The 23,259-nt window shown below is 37.7% G+C and overlaps 1 long non-coding RNA gene across 1 annotated transcript; it reads left to right on the top strand.

Moving 5' to 3' along the window:
• LOC110263993 lies at positions 3,730–22,603 on the top strand. Its single transcript, XR_002349719.1, has 3 exons — positions 3,730–3,740; positions 5,814–5,819; positions 22,496–22,603. It is a non-coding gene; the product is annotated as an uncharacterized LOC110263993 (long non-coding RNA).

The raw sequence follows: 23,259 nt of genomic DNA on the forward strand, positions 1-23,259 counted from the left end.
CGTGGGAGCTAACGTAAGAAGTGAGATTTGTCGACAACGTTAGTGACACTCAACATCGTCACTAACGTTGGAAGCAACCACACAACCCCCCAAGGAGCCACGTTAACTTCCATGTTAACTTAGTTAACGTGGAAGCTAACGATGAGGGATGAATGATGAGCCAACGTTAGTGACACTCAACATTGTCACTAACGTTGGGATGGCTAAGAATGGCCACGTTAGTAGCCACGTTAACCTAGTTAACGTGGACTCTAACGTGAGATCTAGGGGCACATTGGAAGGTTAGTGACAATGTTGAGTGTCACTAACATTCTCGAAGTTTGGCAAAGCCACGTTAACCTAGTTAACGTGGGCTTTAACGTGAAGCAAAAAGGGGCACACTGGAACGTTAGTGACAATGTTGAGTGTCACTAACGTTCTCGAAGGTTGGCAAGGCCACGTTAGAAGCCACGTTAACCTAGTTAACGTGGGCTCTAACGTGAGGCAAAGGGGTACATTGGAACGTTAGTGAAAATGTTAAGTGTCACTAACATTCTCGAACTTATACTTTCACTAAATGTTAACACCCCTAACGCCCTGAGCTAAAGTCTCTACCCACTTAGCACTTTCTCTTTGCAAGTAAAGCCAAGCCCAAATGAAGAAAAGAACTACTTCAAACTCAAGATCCAAAGGCCCAAGACTTGAAGAGCAAACTAGAAGCTGAGAAGAGTAGTATATATAGGAGTAGCTTTAAATTGTTAAAGGAGTTCTGGAGGCTGGAAAAAGAGAACTACTCTCTGTATTTTACCTTCTCTGCATTTTCTAGTTTTATGATGTATTCTCCATCTTTGTTTTCATTTTCTGCAACTCTCAACCCAAATTCTGGATTCGCTCAACTAGAACATTCTTCTAATTAAAGTTGCTTGATCAATCAATCCCTGTGGGATTCAACCTCACTCTATTGTGAGTTTTTACTTGACAACAAATTCGGTACACTTGCCGAAGGGAGATTTGTTGAGAGACAAGTTTTCCGCGCATCATGAGTGAAGTGCATGTTCCTTTTTTGTGTAACTGTAACATAGTTCTTTTTATGCTAGTGTGTTCTAGACTGCATGCATTTTAGAACTCACACACCTTGTCTTCATTAATGTCACACTAATTCACTCACTTCATTCTAGTAATTTACCTCAGTCTAACAATGAATGCTTCCTTGCTTTTGCATTTATTTTTCTTACTATCCTGTCTCCTATTTTCATGATGAGTTATTATAAGCTAAACATGGAAGCGGGACAAAGAACATGCAGCAACCGGTTGATCCACCAGCTGAAGGTGGCAACTCGACAAGTCGTCGTACCCCCTTATTCATCTTTGGAGGCACTGAGAATGGTGCAAATTTTTAAGTGTGGGGAAGTTGTCCGACCAGTCAGCATTTTTGACTGACAAATTTCTAATCCTGACTCTTTTGCATTTCATTCTTAGGTGTATTAGGATTTTTAGTTGCATTTTCCTGTTTTGCATATATATACATAATAACCTTAGTCAAAATAATGAAAATTTTCAAGAATTTTATCTATTGGGCACCCCAATTGATTTGAGTAAAAATTTTTCATCGAACTTGCTTGAACTATATATTGTGGAACATGATTTTTGAGCTAAGAACACAAGCATGTGAGATTTTAGCCTAATTGTGTGGTTACATCATATAACCACTTATTTTCCTTCTTGTGTGCATTATTCTCTTTCTATGATTGTAATCTTTGATTTGTTTGATTCTTTATATCCATTATTCTATGTAGACATGCATTTATATGATTGAGGCTATTGTTTCATTAGCTCACTTACCCAAATAGCCTTACCTTTTATCTTCCATTGTTAGCCAACTTTGAGCATACGTTAAACCCCATTTGTTCTTAATTTTAGCATATTACAAGCCTTGAAGCGAAAAACAATAAATGTCCTTAATTTGGATCTTTGATTAGCTTAGGCTAAGTGAGTGTGTATCATTTAAGTGTGGGAAAACTTGGGACATTGGTTGAGAAAAAGGTGTGTTTTGTATTTTTGTTGAAAATCATGTAAGTTGGGTACATACTCATGTGTTAATTAAATGTAAAACTATATGCATTGATACATTTGTATATACTTTATTGCAAAAAGAAAAAAATGAGAAAATAAAAAGAATATATATATATATATATCAAAAAAAGAAAAAAAATAGAAAAGAAAAAGAAAAGCAATAAAAAGGGGACAAAATACCCCAAAGTGAAGTTTAATAAAATCAATGCATATGAGTTATGATCAGAAAGAAGAATGCATGAGTGTGTGAAAAAGTGAAGAATGGATACTTAGGTTTGTTTAGAATTGTATAGGTTGTTATATAGGTTAGATGGGAAGTTTAAGCTTATCAAAGATTCAAATTTCAAGTCCACTTAACCATATGCATCCTTACCTTGACCCTAAACCCATTACAACCTATGGAAAGTCCTCATGATAATTGTATGCATGCATGAAATTATTGTTGATTGTTAGATGAAAAACAAATCTTGGAAATCATGATTAGGGGAGAATTGAGTGAATCAACCCCATACACTTGAGTGATTAGAGCAGATACACATCCGGTGAGGGTTCGATTGCTCAATTACATGTTTTCACCATGATCATCACTTTTCTAGCAAGTTTGTAAAACCTTTAATAACTCAATTCAATTGTGGTTTGATTTGAGTGCTATACCTTTAGCCCTTATGTGCATACATGCTTTCTTGGAAGTTAATTTGTTTTGACAAAGCAATTGCATTCATTTAGATAGTTGCATATAGATAGGTTGCATCTAGTTAGTTTACATTTTAATAATTGATGATACTCTTTGTCTCTTTCTTGGTTTAGTGTGAGGACATGCTATTATTTAAGTGTGGGGAGATTTGATGCACCACTCTTTCGTAGTACATTTTATGCTGAATTGAGGGGATTTTATCACCTTTTCTCACACTTATTCAATGAAATAGCATGGTTTTGTAATTCTTCCTTAATTTGTGCTTAAGTGTGAAAACATGCTTTTTAGGCCTTTAATTGGTTAATTTTAATTCACCTTTGATTCCACTAGATACCTTGATGTGTTTGCTAGTGTATTCAGATTGAAAAGGCTAGGAATGGATCAAGGAAGTGAAGAGAAAAGCATACAAAGTGGATAATTCATGGAAAATCAAGGATTGGGGGTGCATTCAACGATGCGTACGCGTGGAAAGCAAAAACGCCAAGCGACGCGTACGCGTGACCCATGCGTATGCGTCGCAGCTTGCACGTGACCTCATTAAAGTGAAAATAATGGGGGTGATTTCTGAGGTTCCCAGGCCCAAATCCGACTCATTTTCTGAGCCTATTACATGCATAATTCAAGACGAGTCAAGGGGGGAGCACATAGTAGAGTTTTCATCATGCTTTAGTTAGTTTCTAGAGAGAGAATCTCTCTCTTCTCTCTAGAATTAGGTTAGATGTAGATTAGGATTTCTTAGATCTAGGTTTAATTCATGCTTTGATTTACTTTTCCTTTACAAATTCTTGTTCCTCTACCTTTGCTTCTCTAGTTTAGTACTTCATTCCTTGTATTTGTTTACTTTGTTGTTGATGCACTCTTGTTCCTTTTATTTTCCTTTAATGCAAATTATGTTTGATTTCCTTTATTGTTGATTTGATTTTATTTTGCTTTCCTTTTATTCCTTCCAAGTGTTTGATTAAATGCTTGGAATGATGTTAGAGTAGATTTTTGTGTTCTTGGCTTGGGATGGTAACTAAGGTAAAGTTGAGTTGCTAATGTCCAAGTGTTGATAATTGGTGTCCATTGACTCTAGCGTCCACTAAGTTAATTAGTGAGGTGGCTAGGACATATGGATTAGGATTGGTGTAGCTCATTTGACTTTCCTTCACTTGTTAGATGATGACTTAATGAGATTGATCCTTACAATTGTCATGTTGTGGTTAATGACAAGGATAAAGAGGAAGGGAGATCACACTCCAATGAAAGTCAAATGAGGGAGATCACACTCCAATGAAACAGAGAGTTGCAAAGAGGAAGGGTTCATTGAACCACAAATTCAGGAAGCTTTTGATGAACAGGATACTCCAACTGTCCAACACAAAAGTCCTTCCTAACTTAAATTCTATCCTATTTATACACTTTCTATATTGAGCTTCTGTTGTGTTTCTTGGGCTTTGAGGCCTCTCCCTGCTTTCCTTTTGCCTTGGGTTTATGATCCATAATCTTAATGAGGCTGCTGATCCAAATTCTGTAACATTCATTGAGCCAACTTTAGTGATAATCAAATAATGACACATGACTAAACAAATTGAAATTTCAGACTCATCAATCCTTCAGGCCCAATCCCATAAACCATGATATTCAATTGGGTTTCATACCAGAGTAAGTTTAAGTTAATGTTTGTGCTCAAATACTAACTTAAACTGCAATATTTTTGGCCTAGAAACCTTTTCCAAGAGTGGCGTTTAAGTTGCAGTTTAAGCTTAAACTGCAGTCAAGAGGATTATTTGTTGGTTTAGAACTATACTTGCAACGAGAATTTATTGTGAAATTCTATACCGACACGCAATTTTCTCTTCATCAGAAAGCCTTCCTGTTTGGACGTTGAACGCCCAGCCAGTGCTCCCTGGCTGGCATTCAACGCCAAGTTTTCTACCAGGATGGGCGTTAAACGCCCAGTGAGGGCTTCCTCACTGGCGTTTAATGCCAGGCTTGCTGCCATTGTTGGCGTTGAACGCCCAGTGAAGGCTTCTTCACTGGTGTTCAATGCCTTGCTATTCTCCTCCAATTCGGCCTCAACTTCCATGGTTATGGCCTTGCACTCTTCTCTAAGATTAACCTCAATATTACTGGGAAGAGTGTCTAGAGGGATCTTAAGGATCCTCTTGCTCATTTGACCAACCTGTACCTCCATATTTCTAATGGAGGACCTTGTTTTATTAATGAAACTATGAGTAGTCTTAGTGAGGCTGGAGACTAGAGTGGCTATGTCAGATAGGCTCTGCTTAGAGGTCTCCATATTCCTTTGAGAAGATGGGAATGGTGGTCTATTATTGAACCTATTCTGGTTCCTACCACCTTGGTTGTTATTGAAGCCTTGCTGAGGTTTTCGTTGATCCTTCCATGAAAGGTTAGGATGATTCTTCCATGAAGAGTTATAAGTGTTTTCATAGGGTTCTTCCATGTAATTCACCTCCTCCATGGTGGGTTGCTCAGGATCATAAGCTTCTTCTTCAAGAGAAGCTTCTTGAGCACTGCCAGCTGCAGTTTGCATCCTAGTGAGATGTTGAGAGATCATGTTGACCTGTTGGGTCAAGATCTTATTCTGAGCCAGGATGACATTCAGAGTCTCAACTTTATGAACTCCTTTCTTCTGAGAGATTCCATGGTTTACACGATTCCTCTCAGAGGTGTACATGAATTGGTTGTTTGCAACCATCTCAATGAGTTCTCTGACTTCTGCAGGTGTTTTCTTCAAGTGGAGAGATCCACCTGCAGAGTTGTCCAATGAAATTTTGGACATCTTAGACAAACCATCATAGAACACGCCTATGATAGACCATTATGAGAGCATATCAGGAGGACATCTCCTGATTAGTTGCTTGTATCTTTCCCAAGCTTCATAGAGGGATTCACCTTCTCTTTGTCTAAAGGTTTGTACTTCCACTATAATCATGCTCATCCTTTGAGGAGGAAAGAACTTAGCTAGAAACGCATTAACTAGCTTTCTCCAAGAGTCAAGACTCTCTCTTGGTTGGGCATCCAACTAGAACTTAGCTCTGTGTCTTAATGCAAAGGAAAAGAGCATAAGGTTATAGACTTCAGGATTAACTCCATTAGTCTTTACAGTATCACAGGTCTGTAAAAATTCTGCCAAGAACTTATGTGGATCTTCCATTAAAAGTCCATGGAATTTGTAGTTCTGCTATAGAAGAGAGACTAACTGAGGCTTAAGCTCAAAATTGTTAGCTCCAATGGCAGGTACATCAATGCTTCTGCCATAAAAGTCAGAGGTAAGCATGGTGAAGTCACCAAGGACCTTTCTAGGCTCCTCTTGTGGTTCGGCCATGTCCTTTCTTTCTTGTTCAAAACTTTCTGAAAGGTCTCTTCTGGAGTGTTGTGCTTTAGCTTATTGTAAATACCTCCTTAGAGTCTTCTCAGGTTCAGGATCAGAAGTTAAGAGGGGTTCTTTATCCCTGTTCCTAGTCATAAGAAGAAAAAAAAAGAAAGAAAAGAAAGAGACTTCCAATAGATAAGAAGCTCCTCCTTAAAGTCAAAAGTAGAGAAAGAAGAAGAAGATAAAAAATAAAAATAAAAATAAATAAAAGAAGTAGAAGAAAAATACCATAAAAATAGTTTATAAGAGTAAATAAAAGAAGATAGAAGAATAGAGAATAGAAGAGAAATCACAAGAAAGTTTTTTGTGCTACTTAGACAATAGAACTTCCAGTGAAATATGAAGAAGAAAGGAAAGAAGATAAAGAATTGTAGGTAAAGAGTAGAAGGAAGTAGAGTTGAATGAATAGAGATGAGAAGAGAAGAGGTATAAATAGAAAAAGTAAATAAGAATTAAAATAAATTTTTTATTTTATTTATTTAATTAATTTTCAAAAAATAGGTTATTAATTTAAAAAGAATTTAAAATTTAAATCTTGATTTCGAAAAATAGAAGGGAGAGAAGAAAGAGAAATTTTCAAAATTTATGAGAGAAGAGAGTTAGTTAGGTGGTTTTGAAAAAGAAGGAAGAGAAGAAGAAGAGGGATGATTTTCGAAAATTAAGGAAGAGAAGAGTTAGTTAGGAGGTTTTGAAAAAGAAGAGAGAGAAGAAGGAGATATGATTTTCGAAAATTAAGAAGGGAGAGTTATTTAGATGGTTTTGAAAAAGATGAGAGAGAAGATAAAATATTAATTAAGAAAAGATTTTAATTTAAAATAACATAGAAGATAAGATAAGAAAATATTTGAAATCAAAATTTGAAATTAGAAAAAGATAAGATAAGAAATTAAGAAGTTTTGAAAAAGATATGATTTGAATTCTGAAAAAGATAAGATAAGATTTTTAAATTTTGAAAAAGATATGATAAGTTTTGAAAAAAAAAAAGATAAGATTTTTGAAAAAGATATTGTTCATACCATGGGTCGAGCTAGGCAAGCCGGGTTGGACGAAGACAAAGATGATCGACCTCTTTAAAAGGTTGGTCGACACCGACCTCTTCCAAAAGAGATCGGCCAAATTGCTATAAGGGCCCAAGTAGGCCCAAAGCAGAAGATCACAGCCCACCTAAGGGCGGCTGGCCAAAGATAAGGGGACCCACCCACAAAAGATAAGATAAGATAACAAACTTATCTCAAAGAGATGTGATAAACCACTATTTTATGGTTTATCTTGTGCTCAATTGAGTGGATTTTATTAACTCTTTACCCATTTATTCATACTAATTGCATGAGTTTACATTCTCCTTCTTGATTTTGTGCTATGATTGAAAAATATGCTTCTTTGGCCTTATATTTGCTAATATTAATCCTCTCTTATTACCATTAGATGCCTTGATATATGTGTTAAGTGATTTCAGAGATTACAGGGCAGGAATGGCTCAGAGGATGGAAAGGAAGCATGCAAAAGTGGAAGGAATACAGGAAACTGAAGGAATTGCAAAAACTGTCCAGCCTGACCTCTTCGCACTCAAACGGCTATAACTTTAGCTATAGAGGTCCAAATGACGCGTTTCTAGTTGCGTTGGAAAGCTAACGTCCGGGGCTTCGATTTGATATATAATTTGCAATAGCTTCCCCAAAGTTAGGCGACGCGAACGCGTGAATGACGCGCCCGCATTGCATCTGCGAACTTCAATCCGCGCGGACACATGGACGACGCCTCCGCGTCACTTTCCCGCAACCTGAACGTAGGAGCGATTTCTGGGCTATTTTTGACCTAGTTTTCAGCCCAGAACACACAGATTAGAGGCTATAAAGTGGGGGAATGCATCCATTCATAATCAGGCTTTCATAATTCACAATTTTAGGATTAGATGTAGTTTTTAGAGAGAGAGGTTCTCTCCTCTCTCTTAGGATTTAGTTTTAGGATTTAGAATTATTTCTTCTTCATCACAGGTTCAATGTTCCTTTAATTTATTTTTATTTTTCTACTTTTATTTTATTACTTTAATTGATATTTATCTTTCCAATTTAGCTTATGAATTCTTCTATGTTACCTATTACTCTTTTGAATTAATGTTATTTGAGGTATTTCAGTTTACAATTGTTTCTTTTATTTATATTACTGTTGCTTCCAATCTAAAGGCATTTTTATTCCAGTGGATTTACTTTTCCCTTTTTGGTCTTGGTTAAGAAATCAGTAACTCAGGAGTTATCAAACTCAAACATGATTGATAATTGTTATCTTTGCTAATTGAATTAAACTTCAATAATCCCAATCTTTCCTTAGGGATTAACTAGGATTTGAGGATCTAACTAATTAGTCACTTGACTTTCCCTTGCTCTAGCAAAGGTTAACTAAGTGGAATTAAGGTTCAATTTTCATCATTATTGATAAGGATAACTAGGATAGGACTTCTAATTTCTCATACCTTGCCAAAAGTTTATTTTACAGTTATTTATTTATTTTGCAGTCATTTACTTATTTTAATTACAATTTAAATTACTTGTTCCTTATCTTCAAAACCCCGATTTACAATCTCCATAACCAATAATAAGAACATACTTCCCTGCAATTCCTTGAGAAGACGACCCGAGGTTTAAATACTTCGGTTATCAATTTATTTAGGGGTTTGTTACTTGTGACAACCAAAACGTTTGTAAGAAAGGTTGATTGCTTGGTTTAGTAACTATACTTGCAACGAGAGTTTACTATAACTTCTAAACCATCAATCTTCAGTTTTTTCAAAATGGCACCGTTGCCGGGGAATTACAAACGTGTGCCTTATTATTGGTTATTGTAAATATTTACTTTTTACTTGTTTATTTGTTTTTATTTTTTTGCTTTTATAAATTAAGAGGTTATTGGTTTTTATTTAGTTATTAAAAAAAATTTTTTTTCAAAAATTTTTTTTTCAAAAATTTAGTTACCTTATCTTATTTCAAAAATCAAATTTCAAAATTCAATTTTAAAAATTTTCAAAATTCAAATTTATAAATTTTCAATTTCAAATTTTAAAATTCAAATTTCAAAAATTTAAAATTCAAATTTCAAAATTCAAAATTCAAAACTTCAAATTTCAAATTTCAAAAATTTAATTTTCAAATTCAAAATTTAAATAAATTTTTAATTTAAAATTTGTTTTTATTTTTATTTTTTAATTTTATTTACTATTATGAATTCTCACCCCTCTGGTTTCAAGTTTGGTTCCAATGTTGTTGTAAGGAATGGATACTATAATGAAAAAAGGCATCAAGGTTGGAAGAATCAAAGATGGGAGGAGCCACAAGGATTTAATCAACCCTCCTGGCAACAACCCCCTCCAATGCACTATAACCAACAACCATTCTGTGATGCATACTAAAATGATGACTATAATGGACCCCCTTGTAGTTACCAACAAGGCCCACCATATGATTATGAACCGCCTCCTCAACACAGCTTTGGACCACCATACTCACAAGCCCCCTACTACCAAACACCACCATATGACCCTAACCCGCATCTACCATACCAACCACCCTATGAACCAAATGAACCATACATAGATCCACCCCAACCTCCATTGGATAACAATACACTCATCTCTAACATCATTGGTCTCACCTCTACACTCCAAAATCTTTTATCCCGCATGAACCAACCCTCTGCCTCGAATATTCAACTCTCAAGCTCTAGTGCACTTCCTTTTCAACCACATAATGATCTTTTCATCCCGTCACCACCCTCTATGGAAGAGCACCCACATCCATCAATCCAAGAGCAAGATGATCCTAATTATGCTATTGATATGGAACAGGAAAGAAGAAATCATCTTCGCGAATCCATACTTCATAAAGAGCTAGAGGAGGCCCTACGGGTAAAGGTAGGAGAGACCCTTGAAGATGAAGGAGTAGTTGAACGGAGTTGTCACGGAAAGAAAATTATCGAGGATGAGTACGATTTTATACTTAAACAACTGGACAAAGCAACAATTATTAAAAAGGAAGAAGTGGTTGCAGACTTAAGAGATACTGTACCTCCATTGGAAAGTCCAATCATAGAACCTCCTTCCAAGGTGATTGAAATTGATGCTGAGGAGGGTGTACAACCTCCAAGGCATATCATAGTTGAAGACTTGGAAGAGATCGATCAAGAGATGTGGATTATAGAAGAAGAAGCACAGCCTCCCATGACCTTGGTGAGCAATGAAGAAGAGATTGAATTGGAAGAAAGCTACCAAGAGGAATAGGTTGAAATTGAAGAAGCTTACAAGGAGGTGGAAGTTGTTAGAGAAGAGCACAAGGGAGTGGAGCTTGCCAATTCGTTAGAAATATCTCCCCCTAAGTTGCCATCATCCTTCACAACATTCAAGTGGGTAAAATTCATATCCCTTAGCTTTCTAATTCCACTTGAATATGGGCTACTGGAGACGGATGGTCAACTTAGAGCTCTCTACGGCTTTAAGAGTAAGAGGGAAATGGCTCGCACTCAGAGCTGGTGCACAAGGTTCAATAAGGTTCCACGCTTCAACTCGAAGTGTGCAGATTGGCATCATGATCTATCAAATGGATCTCGGAAAACGTCTCTTGGTGAAAATCTACTTTCTAAACCGTCCGGATGGAAAAATATAGATCAAGACGAAGGCGGATTTAAAAGCAAGGTCTGGGATCCTGGAATCTATTCTGACATTTGTCACCCCGGGAGCCTGAGAATCTGTTTGAAGCTGCTCAGAATCTTTACATGCCTAGTTTGGGACCCCGGAGGCTATTGGCATTCCAAACATTGGTGGAGATTTCTGGATGAGTTCAAGTACAAGCCACCATAACAGGGAGCTCACCAAATGTACAACTTAAGGACTTTAACTAAAAGTGCTAGGTGGGAGACAACCCACCACGGTATGATCGTTCCTTTTCAATTTTAATTTTAATTTTATTTCGTTTTGTTTGTTTTTGAGTTTTATTTTATTTTATTTCATTGAACCTGGAATTTCTCATAACATCCATATCATTTTGTATCCTGCATAAAAAAATAAAAAAGAGAAGCACGCACGCGACGCGGCAGCGTCGCTGACGCGTCCGCGTCATGTGGGAAAAATGCCTCCCACGCGGCCGCGTGACCTGGAAATCGATGTAAGAAAGGGTGCACGATCGAAAGTTGTGCGAGAGTGGTGCTGGACTGGTGCTGATCACACACGCCTTACCACGCAGTCGCATGGCTCACGCGTCCGCGTCATATCCCCAAGATGGCCACTCACGCGATCACGTCGACCACGCGACCGCGTCACCCTGGATTTTGGCAATACTAAGTTTTAAACAGAGAGTTGTGCGACCGTGAGGCTGCACTCGCGCCACTAGCACAAATCGAGTCACGCGATCGCGTGACCCACGCGTCCGCGTCACCCAACCTTATCGCGCACCACACGACCGCGTCGCTTGCGCCACACAACTTACCCAAATCAGCGCCAATTATCTTATCTTTTCTTTTCTAATCCTAATTTCTTCTATCTTTCCTTCTTATTTCTTTTTTCTTCCTTTCTTATTTTCTTTGACTTCTCATCTTCTTCGCTTTCATTCTATTTTATTTAATTTATTTGCATACTTTCATTCATTGCATTATTTTCATTGGTGTTAGAAATTTATTTGGGTTATTATTTTCTATATTTTTGTGGATTATTAAAGGAATTATTTGACAATTATATATTACTTTTTAAAAAAAGGTTGCTTGCATGTTCAATTTAATACTTTCAATAGCTTATTTACCATGCTTGCTATGTGTTTGTGAAAAAGTCCGTATGGCATTGTGCACTATTTTTAGATTTCTTTTATTCTACTACTCTAAATGCTTGCTTTTCACAAAATCTTTGTATATTTTATTAATTTAATATAATTGTTATTACAAACATGTTGTTAGTTTGAAAGGCTTGGTAATCTCACTAGGACATTAAATGCTTGATCTATGCTACTCATGCCTTTGCCTGCATGCCAATAAACACCTTGCATTTAATTGTCATCATATGCACTTGCTATATTTCCATTTATGATTTTTTTCACATGTAGTCATGACCATGTGTTAACTTCATTCATCTTTTAATGTGCATTGATTACCACCTTACCCATCCTCTTCATTGCTCTATCCCTTTGAATTCAAATTACTTTCTTTTTTCCTTTTTTAGGATGGCCACCAAGAAAGGTAAAGAGAAAGCTACTACCAAACCACCGGCAAGGAAAGGAACAAAAAGAACCACAGCTGAGGAACTACAACCCCTATCCACTTACACATCTTACCATGCACCGGGGACGGTGCAATCTTTAAGTGTGGGGAGGTCGATACCGATCTCCATGGGTTAGCTATTTTCCTCTTTTCAACACCATTGTTTTATTTTCCTTGTTAGTTATTGCATCTACATGTTTGATTGCATATCTGTTTGATTTTGTGCATATTTGACCACTTGGTTGAAAAAATATTTCCTTTTTCAAAAACTTTTAGAGCATTTCACTAATTTGAATAAAATTTAATGTTACACTTGTTTGAAGAAATGTTATACTGGAACATAGTTTAGAGCTCGAACACACAAAACCTGTGAGACTTTGAGCCTATTTGAATTGGTTGCATTTTACCAACCAATATTTTATTTTGGTGTGTGTTTTTCTCTCTAAAATTGTGATCTTTGTCTTGCTTAATTCTATATTTCCATGGTTTAATGTATGCATGCACTTATATGATTGAGGCCTTTGTTTCACTGAGCTTACATACCCATATGGCCTTAACCCTTCATTATCCCTTGCAAACCAATTTGATCCTATTTTTACCCCCCTGTTCTTTATTTTTAGCACATCATTAACTCTAAGTGAAAAACAATAATGTCCTTAATTTGAATCCTTGGTTAGCTTAGACTAGTGAGAGTGCTTATGAATTAAGTGTGGGGAAATTGGGATTGAAAACATTTGGTTTGAGAATTGAGTATGATAGAATTTTCTGAAAATATGAAAGAAATGTTTAGAAAATGTTCATGCATTCAATAATTTAATCATATGCATTGAAAAAAATATAAATAAAAGAAAATATATATATGGAAGCAATGCATATGTTCTGTACTTGAAATTAGAATGCATGAATATATGGAAAACATGATTAATGGATAGTTAGAGGTAGTATTATGATTACATGGATTGTCTAAGTTAGGTGGAAAGTTTAAGATAATTAAGGATTCAGATTTTAGTCCACTTGGCCAAATACAATCCTACCTTGACCCTAACACCATTACAACCCATAAAAGACCTCTTGATATGTGTATCTGTGCATTAAATTTTTGTTGATTGTTAGATGAAGAGCAAGCCTTAGAAAGCACGGTTAGTAGATAATTGAGAGAATCGAACATTAAACACTTGAGTGATTAGAGCGTATACACTTCCGGCGAGGTTCGATGCTCAATCCCTTGTTCCCTGCTTTCATGAGCTATTTTCTTCTTGCAAGTCTATTTGTACTTCATTTTCATGATTTGAATTAGTGAAATCCAGTTCATATTTCTTCTTGAAGGATTTATTTACTTTTAACTAAGTAGGTAGAAATATTTTGCATGTAATTACATTCACATAGATAGGTTGCATTGCATGCTCTCTATCATTCCTCTTCACTTCTTTATAGCTTCTCTTGAGCTTAGCATGAGGACATGCTAATGTTTAAATGTGGAGAGGTTGATAAACCACTATTTTATGGTTTATCTTGTGCTCAATTGAGTGGATTTTATCAACTCTTTACCCACTTATTCATACTAACTGCATGAGTTTACATTCTCCTTCCTGATTTTGTGCTATGATTGAAAAACATGCTTCTTTGGCCTTATATTTGCTAATATTAATCCTCTCTTATTACCATTAGATGCCTTGATATGTGTGTTAAGTGATTTCAGAGATTACAGGGCAGGAATGGCTCAGAGGATGGAAAGAAAGCATGCAAAAGTGGAAGGAATACAGGAAACTGAAGGAACTGCTAAAACTGTCCAGCCTGACCTCTTCGCACTCAAACAGCTATAACTTTAGCTACAGAGGTCCAAATGACGCGGTTCTAGTTGCGTTGGAAAGCTAACATCCAGAGCTTCGATTTGATATATAATTTGCAAAAGCTACACCGAAGTTAGGTGACGCGAACGCGTGAATGACGCGCCCGCGTCGCATCTGCGAACTTCAATCCGTGCCGATGGCGTGGACGATGCCTCCGCGTCACTTTCCCGCAACCTGAACGTACCAGAAATTGCTGGGATCGATTTCTGGGCTATTTTTGACTCAGTTTTCAGCCCAGAATACACAAATTAGAGGCTATAAAGTGGGAGAATGCATCCATTCATAATCAGACTTTCATAATTCACAATTTTAGGATTAGATGTAGTTTTTAGAGAGAGAGGTTCTCTCCTCTCTCTTAGTATTTAATTTTAGGATTTAGAATTATTTCTTCTTCATCACAGGTTCGATGTTCCTTTAATTTATTTTTATTTTTCTACTTTTATTTTGTTACTTTAATTGATATTTATCTTTCCAATTTAGCTTATGAATTGTTCTATGTTACAGATTACTCTTTTGAATTAATGTTATTTGAGGTATTTCAGTTTACAATTGTTTCTTTTATTTATATTACTGTTGCTTCCAATTTGAAGGCATTTTTATTCCAGTAGATTTACTTTTCCTTTTTTGGTCTTGGTTAAGAAATCAGTAACTCAGGAGTTATCAAACTCAAACATGATTGATAATTGTTATCTTTGCTAATTGAATTGAACTTCAATAATCCTAATCTTTCCTTAGGGATTAACAAGGATTTGAGGATCTAACTAATTGGTCACTTGACTTTCTCTTGCTCTAGCAAAGGTTAACTAAGCGGAATTAAGGTTCAATTTTCATCATCATTGATAAGGATAACTAGGATATGACTTCTAATTTCTCATTCCTTTCCAAAAATTTATTTTACAGTAATTTATTTATTTTACAGTCATTTACTTATTTTAATTGCAATTTAAATTACTTGTTCCTTATCTTCAAAACCCCGATTTACAATCTCCATAACCAATAATAAGAACATACTTCCCTGCAATTCCTTGAGAAGACGACCCGAGGTTTAAATACTTCGGTTATCAATTTATTTAGGGGTTTGTTACTTGTGACAACCAAAACATTTGTAAGAAAGATTGATTGCTTGGTTTAGTAACTATACTTGCAACGAGAGTTTACTATAACTTCTAAACCATCAATCTTCAGTTCTTTCAAGATGTCACTCCACACTACTATAAATACACTGGAGCACCCAGGTATAACTCATACTCTGATTCTACAAAAAAACCTGCCTAAAGCTCGCGCTAACTTAAGCATCGGAGTCTCTTGCAGGTACCACCACCCTCTGGTGATCAAGGATCAACAGCACCACCAGATCCAACAAGTCGGACACGATAGCTCCGACCACAATAACAGATCTCATCCGAGATCGACCTTCAGTTTCAAGTAGCCCTCAGAACATTGGAGCTGTTGCCGGGGACCCTAGAAGTCATCCCAGCATCATGGAGGATAACCTTGACAACGATCATAACTCTGGCTTGGAGGACAGAATGCTGCATAACAACACGAAAGCCACGCCCAAAGATACACCTCAAAATAAGGGGGATAGATAACCCGAAATCACAGAAATCTTGGAAGCTATCCGAGAACAACAGCATCGCCTTAAACAGCTGGAGCAAGAAGCCGACCGACAGCGGGAGGCCAAGCGAGACCTTCATAGAGAAACAAGATGACACCGAGAGCTGGAGAACAAGCTCCTAAAGCTTGAAGCTGATCTCAAAACTAAGACCACCCAATCCAGCCACGAGGAAAGTCCCCACAAGGACCAAGATACGTTCACAAAGGAGATCATGAATGCTAAAGTCCCAAAAGATTTCAAATCTCCCGACATGACTCTGTACGATGGTACGTCTGATCCAAGCCATCATCTCAGTAATTTCAGAAGTCGGATGTATCTCACGGATGCCTTAGATGCAATCCGATGTAAAGCTTTCCCGACCACTTTGACCAAGATGGCAATAAAGTGGTTCGACAGCTTGCCGCCAAGGTCAATAGCAAGTTTCGACGACCTCACCAAGAAGTTCCTAGCTAGATTTTCCATCTAGAAAGACAAAGCCAAGCATGCCCCAAGCCTGCTAGAAATTAAACAAGGAGATCGGGAAAGCCTCCGCAACTACATGGAAAGATTCAACAAAGCATGTATGGACATACAAAGTTTGCCTACAGAGGCAGCCATCATGGGTCTCATCATTGGCTTAAGAGAAGGGCCCTTTAACCACTCCATATCAAAAATGTGTCCAACATCTCTGAACGAGGTACAAGAAAGGTCAGAAAGGTATATTAATATAGAGGAAAACTCTCGACTAGGAGAAACCTCAAAAACCGGATTCTCCTACCCACCTCAGGACAAGGATAAAGAGTTCAGGAAAAAAGAGGACCAACCTACTGAAAAACCCAGAAAACACCACAACTACACTCCCCTTAGGGTGTCCCTAGTGGATGTTTACAGAGAAATATGCAACACTGAAAAGATCACACCCCCTCGTCTGATTAAACATAAAAGAGGAGGAAGTCGGACAGAGTATTGTGAGTACCACCGAGTCTACGGGCACCCTACCAATGAATGCTATGACCTAAAGAACGTCATAAAAAAGCTATCCCAAGAAGGAAGATTAAATCGATTCTTAGCGAACAGAACGGATGAACTAAGGAATAGAAGAAGGGAAGAAGAGGTCGGATGAGCTGAACGTCCCCCTCACACCCCTGAGAGGCATGTTCACATGATAAACGGAGGATTCGCAGGAGGAGGAATCTCTAAGTCGTCCCGCAAAAGAGACCTTAAAGAGGTGTACCATGTTGGAGGAGAAGACAGGTCGGTTGACATCCCCACTATTACCTTCACTTAAAAAGACGCAGCGGGCATCATCCCGGGGCATGATGATCCTGTGGTCGTTACCATAATACTGGCCAATACCAACCTCCACCGAACATTGGTCGACCAAGGAAGCTCCGCGGATATACTATTCAAATCCGCCTTCGACAAGCTCAGCTTACAAGAAAGAGAGCTCAGAGCATACCCAAATAGTCTATTTGGGCTAGGAGATGCCCCAATTCAGCCATTAGGGTACATCCCACTACACACAACCTTTGGGAAAGGAACTTGGTCTAGGATGTTAAGCATAAAATACATTGTAGTTGACGTAAGCTTAGCCTACAACGCGTTAATAGGTCGAACAACGTTAAACCAGCTCGCTGCCGTGGTTTCCACTCCACACCTATGCATGAAGTTCCCCACTCCCGAAGGGAGACCAAAGGCTCGTGCAACACTGTTTGATAAACCCCATTAATAGGGTTTATCTTGTGCTTAATTTAGGGAATTTTATGACCTTTTACCCACATTTATTCAATGGAATAGCATGGTTTCATGATTGTCTCCTAATTTTTGCTTAAGTGTGAGAACATGCTTTTTAGGCCCTTAATTGCCAATTTTGATTCACCTTTGATTCCACTAGATGCCTTGATGTGTGTGTTAGTGATTTCAGGTTGAAAAGGCTAGGAATGGATCAAAGGAATGGAGAGAAAAGCATGCAAAGTGGAGAAATCATGGAAAAGCAAGGATTTGCGATGAGATCAATGATGCGCACGCGCAGCAGATGCGCACGCATGGATTGTGGAGTCGCTTGGCGATGCGTACGCGTACATGGTACGTACGCGTGGAACGCAAATTGTCAAGCGACGCGTAAGTGTGCGTCATGCGTACGCGTCGGTGTTCGCACGTGACCACTTAAAGTGAATTCGCTGGGGGCGATTTCTGGGCTTCCCAGGCCCAAATCCAACCCATCTCTGATGCTATTTAACCCAAGGACTGAAGGGGAATCACATGTCTAGTCACATTAGTTTAGTTTTGGTTTAGTTTTGGAGTGAAAGTTAGTTTCTAGAGAGAGAAGCTCTCACTTTTCTCTAGAATTAGGATTAGATTAGATTTAGATTAGAATTTCTTAGATCTAGGTTAATTTCATGCTTTGATTTACTTTTCCTTTATCAATTTTTGTTCCTCTACTTCTCATCTCTCTAGTTTTGTATTTCAATTCTTGTGATTCTCTACTTTTATGTTGATGCACTTTGTTTCTTCTATTTCTCTTTTAATGCAATTTATGATTCATTTGTTGTTGTTTAATTCCTTGCAATTGAGTAGTATAGATTTACTTTTCTTTTATGCATTCCAAGTGTTTGATGAAATGCTTGGTTGTATTATAGTATAGATTTTTTTCCTCTTGGTTTTGGTAGAGTAATTAGTGACTCTTGAGTTATCTAACTCCTTTGTTGATTAATAATTAGAAGTTGCTAATTGACTTGAATGCCACTAAAGCTACACTTTCCTTTAGGATTTGGCTAGGACTTGAGGAATCAAGTTAATCCATCCACTTGACTTTCCTCCATGGTTAGAGGTTAACTAAGTGGGAGCAATGGACAATTGTGGTCACAATTGAGGAGGATAACTAGGATAGGACTTCCAATTCTCATACCTTGTCAAGAGCTTTGTTAGTTGTTAGTTTATTTCTTTTGCCATTTATATTTCTTGTCTATTATCTCAAAAACCCCAAACATACCTCATAACCAATAACAAGAACACTTTATCGCAATTCCTAGGGAGAACGACCCGAGGTTTAAATACTTCGGTTTATAATTTTAGGGGTTTGTACTTGTGACAAACAATCTTTTGTATGAAGGGATTATTGTTGGTTCAGAAACTATACTTGCAACGAGATTTCATTTGTTAAATTCTAAACCGTCAAAAAATTCAATCATCAAATTTGCGCCGTTGCCGGGGAATTGCAATGGTGTTATGTTATTGGTTATTGTATATATGTGAATATTGTGAATAGCTTTATTTTTGGATTGCTTGTTAGTTTTTGCTAGTTTTAAGACTTTGTTTCATTCTTTCTTATTAGATTTTGTTTCTTATTTTCTCTTTCCATTATGAATTCTCACTTTGGCTATGAGTTTAGTTCTAACTATGTTGTAGAAAATGAGAGCTTCAATGAGGATGTGTATCAAGGATGGGACAATCAAAGGTGGAAGGAGCCATATGCATATGATCAATCTTCATGGTAACAACCTCCACCAATGCACTAAGAACAAGAGTCATTCTATGATGCATACCAATTCAATGGCTATGGTGAATCTCCTTGTGACTTTCAAGAACCACCACAATATGCCTATGAACCTTATCCTCAACATAACCCTCAACCATACTCACAAGCCCCTCTTTACCAAACACCTCCATATGACCCTAACCCACATACACCATACCGACCACCTTTCGAGCCTTATGAGCCACATATAGAACCACCACCATTCCAACCTCAATACTTCCAAGAACCACCTCCTCCATACTATGACCAAGATGAGCCACCTCCAATATACACAAATTTTCAACCACAAAATGAATTCTACTCCCCACCACAACCCTCCATGGAAGATTATCAATGTCCATATCTCAAGGAAACCATGGATCAGCTTCAAGCAATCGTTCATCTAAAGTTAGATGCATGGGACTCATACCACATGTCCACGGATGATTGCGAGAGAGCAACCGAAGAGGGGAGTGTAAAGGGGATTGTAGAATCTCAACTTGTGAACAATGGATTGGAGTGTGTTGGGCAACAAGAAGAACAAATGGAAAACATAGAACCACCACATCTTTACTATGAGGAATCACCTTCCTACTATGAACCTTTTCCCCAAGACAATGAGCCCTCTCATCCACCCCAACCTCCAATAGATGAAATCCTTGGTGTTCTTCTTCAAGGGCAAGAGGAGATGAAAAGGGATGTACAATAATTCACGGCCGCCTTGGACGAGGTGGTAAACCGGTTAGCATCCCAATGCTTGGGAACTCAAGGAACTCCCATGGCTACATGTGAAGAATCCAAGGAAGAGCATAGCATGAAGGAGAGATTAGATAATGAGAAATATTGCTTTGTGTTGGAATAATTGGAAGAAGCTATAATTGTTGAAGACAAGGAAGAAGTGGTTGAAGACTTAGGAGATGCAGAACCTCCATAGGAACCTAGAGTTGAAGAAAACCCCGCCAAGATGATTGAATTTGGTGCTTAGGGGGAATGTGCACAACCTCCAAGGCATATTCCTTATGACGAATTGGACGGGATAGAGCAAGAATTGAGTTCCCTTGGTGATGAAGATCAAGCATCAAGTCTTAGTGGTGAAGAATCTTTTGAGCATGAAGAACCTTTCCCCAGTGGATTTGAAAGCGTTGTGGAGGTAAATTTCTCTCACCCTCCCATTTATAGTTCGAGTAAGGGAAAAGGCTTAGATAAAATTGTTGAACAAAGGATTTCGTTTGAAGAATCTTGTGAAGAGGTGGAAGTCCTTAGAAAGAGAAGGACGGGAGTTGGATACGCTTTGTCAAGATCCTTGGAACCGTCTTTGCCTAGGTTGCCATCTACTCCTTCCTTTGAGTGGGTAAAATTCATTTTTATTAGCTTCTTTATACCACTTGAATATGGCTTGCTTGAAACCAATGGCCAACTTAGGACACTTTGCGGGATGAAGCATAAAAGAAAGATGTTTTGTGGTTGGCGTTGCAAATCAAGGCTCATTGTGGTTGATACATCAAACATGAAATATAAGGTAGGAATAGTGCTCAATTAGATGGGTCTAAGAGGATTATTGGGCACTTCATTGAGAATTCATATTGCTTGCCACCCGGATAGACTAATAATGACCAACTTCAAGACGGGTGTGAAAATAAAGTGTGGGATCCCGGATTACAATAAGAGGATCAACTTTGGGAGCCCCAAGCTTGTGAAGAACTCTATCAAGACTTGGTGCAACACATGAGAAATCTTGGGGCACAATGGAGAACCAAGCATTGGTGGGAGCTCCAAGAAAAATTCAAGCACAAGCCACCTTGAGAGGAGCTCCCCGTAAGTCCAACTTAAGGACAATAAATAAAAGTGCTAGGTGGGAGACACCCCACCTTGGTAAAATCTTTTCATTTTCTCTTTTGTACATATTGGTAGAATTAGTTTAATTTCATGTTTTGATTAGTTTGTCGAGTTTATTTGGTTGTTTGGTGTGTTAAATAAGGTTTTATGGTGTTTTGGTATTTGTTTGGAGGTTAGGCATGCTTGGTTTGATGCAAAAACATAGAAAAATTTTGAAAAAACAGAGCATCAATCCACGCGTACGCGTAAGTCACGCGTATGCATGCCACAAGAATTTTTGCCCATCCACACGCACATGCCATGCACGTGTGTGCGTAGACATCAACTTTTCACCTCCAGCCAAAAACCCAAGAGTTGCGCGTGCACTGTGCGAACATTGAGCCTGAGGCACAAACATCAACTCACGTGTAAGTATAAAGGACGCCCGCGCGTCCCCTCTCTGGTTTGCCATGCACGTGTACGCGTGACCCACGCGTACGCGTCGCGTCCATTTCACCACCACCCACGCTCATGCGTGATGCACGCGTACGCGTGGAAGCCCTTCCTTCACTACACCTCTTTTCTTCTCTTCTTTTCAATTCTTTCCTTCTCCTTTCTTCTTCCCTTCTCCTACCCCTCATCCAACACTTCCAAACACCATCTATAACCAATTCTTATGTTAGTTGTTAGTAACTTATCTTAGTTTTCATTTCATTTTCTCTCTTTTTATTATAAGTGTTGGATTATTGATTTTGTTTGCTATAAATTGCTGCTTATTCCTAATTGCATGCTATCTTAGCATAATTGTTTTTAGATATTCATTGTTGGATTCCTTCATTGAGGTTAAATTTATTACTTGGTTTTGAGTTTTTCATGTTTGATATCTTTTCATACCAAGTGAATGACTTTGCCTTCAAGCTTTTCAAATTGTTTGAATTACATGATTTGGCCACCATGTGATTTGAACCAATCCTTTTATTAGGCAATCTCTTGATGGATGATAATGTGCATTTATCTTAATGCATTGTGCTTCTTAATCATACGCATCCATATGTTTTTGGCATGAAAGCTTTCATGCTTCTTTACTGCTTGTTTGGTTGTTTTGACCCACAAGTTTAGAGCATCTCAAGCACCCTAGGATGAGTGAAGTGCATGCTTCTGTGGTGACAACACTTTTCATGCTAATGTATATTCTAAACCGCGCGTAATTTAGACCCACACTTTTAATTCATTAATGTCACACTAATTCACTCACTCAATCCTAGTGATTTACCTCATTCCCACAATGTATGCTTCCTTGCTTTGTATTTTCTCATCTTATGGTGTTATTTTCTATTCTTCATGAATCATGCACTACAAGCAAAAACGGAAGTGACGGAAAGAACATGCAGCAACCGGTTGATCTACCAGCTGAAGGTAGCAATCCGGAAAGTCGCCGTACCCTTGCTCATCTTTGAATGCACCGAGGAGGGTGCAAACTTTTAAGTGTGGGGAGGTCGTCCTACCAAACATTGATCTAATCCCAACACTTTTGCATTTCATTTTTAGGTCTTTTAGGATTTTTAGTTTCATTTTCTTAATTTTGCATATATATACATAATAAGCTTAGTCAAAATAATGAAATTTTTCAAGATTTCTATCTATGGGGCACCAATTAATTTTAGTGAAAACTTTTCATTGAACTTGCTTAAATTATATATATATTGTGGAACATGATTTTTGACCTAAGAACATATAACCTTGTGAGTTTTGAACCTAATGGTGTGGTTACATCTTATAACCACTTATTTTCCTTCTTGTGTGCATTATTCTCTTTCTATGATTGTGATCCTTGATTTGTTTGATTCTTTATGTCCATTATTCCTTGTATACATGCATTTATATGATTGAGGCCATCATTTCATTTAGCTCACTCACCCAAATAGCCTTACCTCTTATCATCCATTGTTAGCCAACTTTGAGCCTACGATTAACCCATTTATTCTTAAATTTAGCACATTACAAGCCTTAATGCGAAAAATAGTACATGTCCTTAATTTTGATCTTTGATTAGCTTAGGCTAGTGTGTGTGTGTATCATTCAAGTGTGGGAAAACTTGGCACATTGGGTGAATAAAAGGGTAGT

Source organism: Arachis ipaensis, chromosome B06, assembly GCF_000816755.2.
Source record: "Arachis ipaensis cultivar K30076 chromosome B06, Araip1.1, whole genome shotgun sequence".
Lineage (NCBI taxonomy): Eukaryota > Viridiplantae > Streptophyta > Magnoliopsida > Fabales > Fabaceae > Arachis > Arachis ipaensis.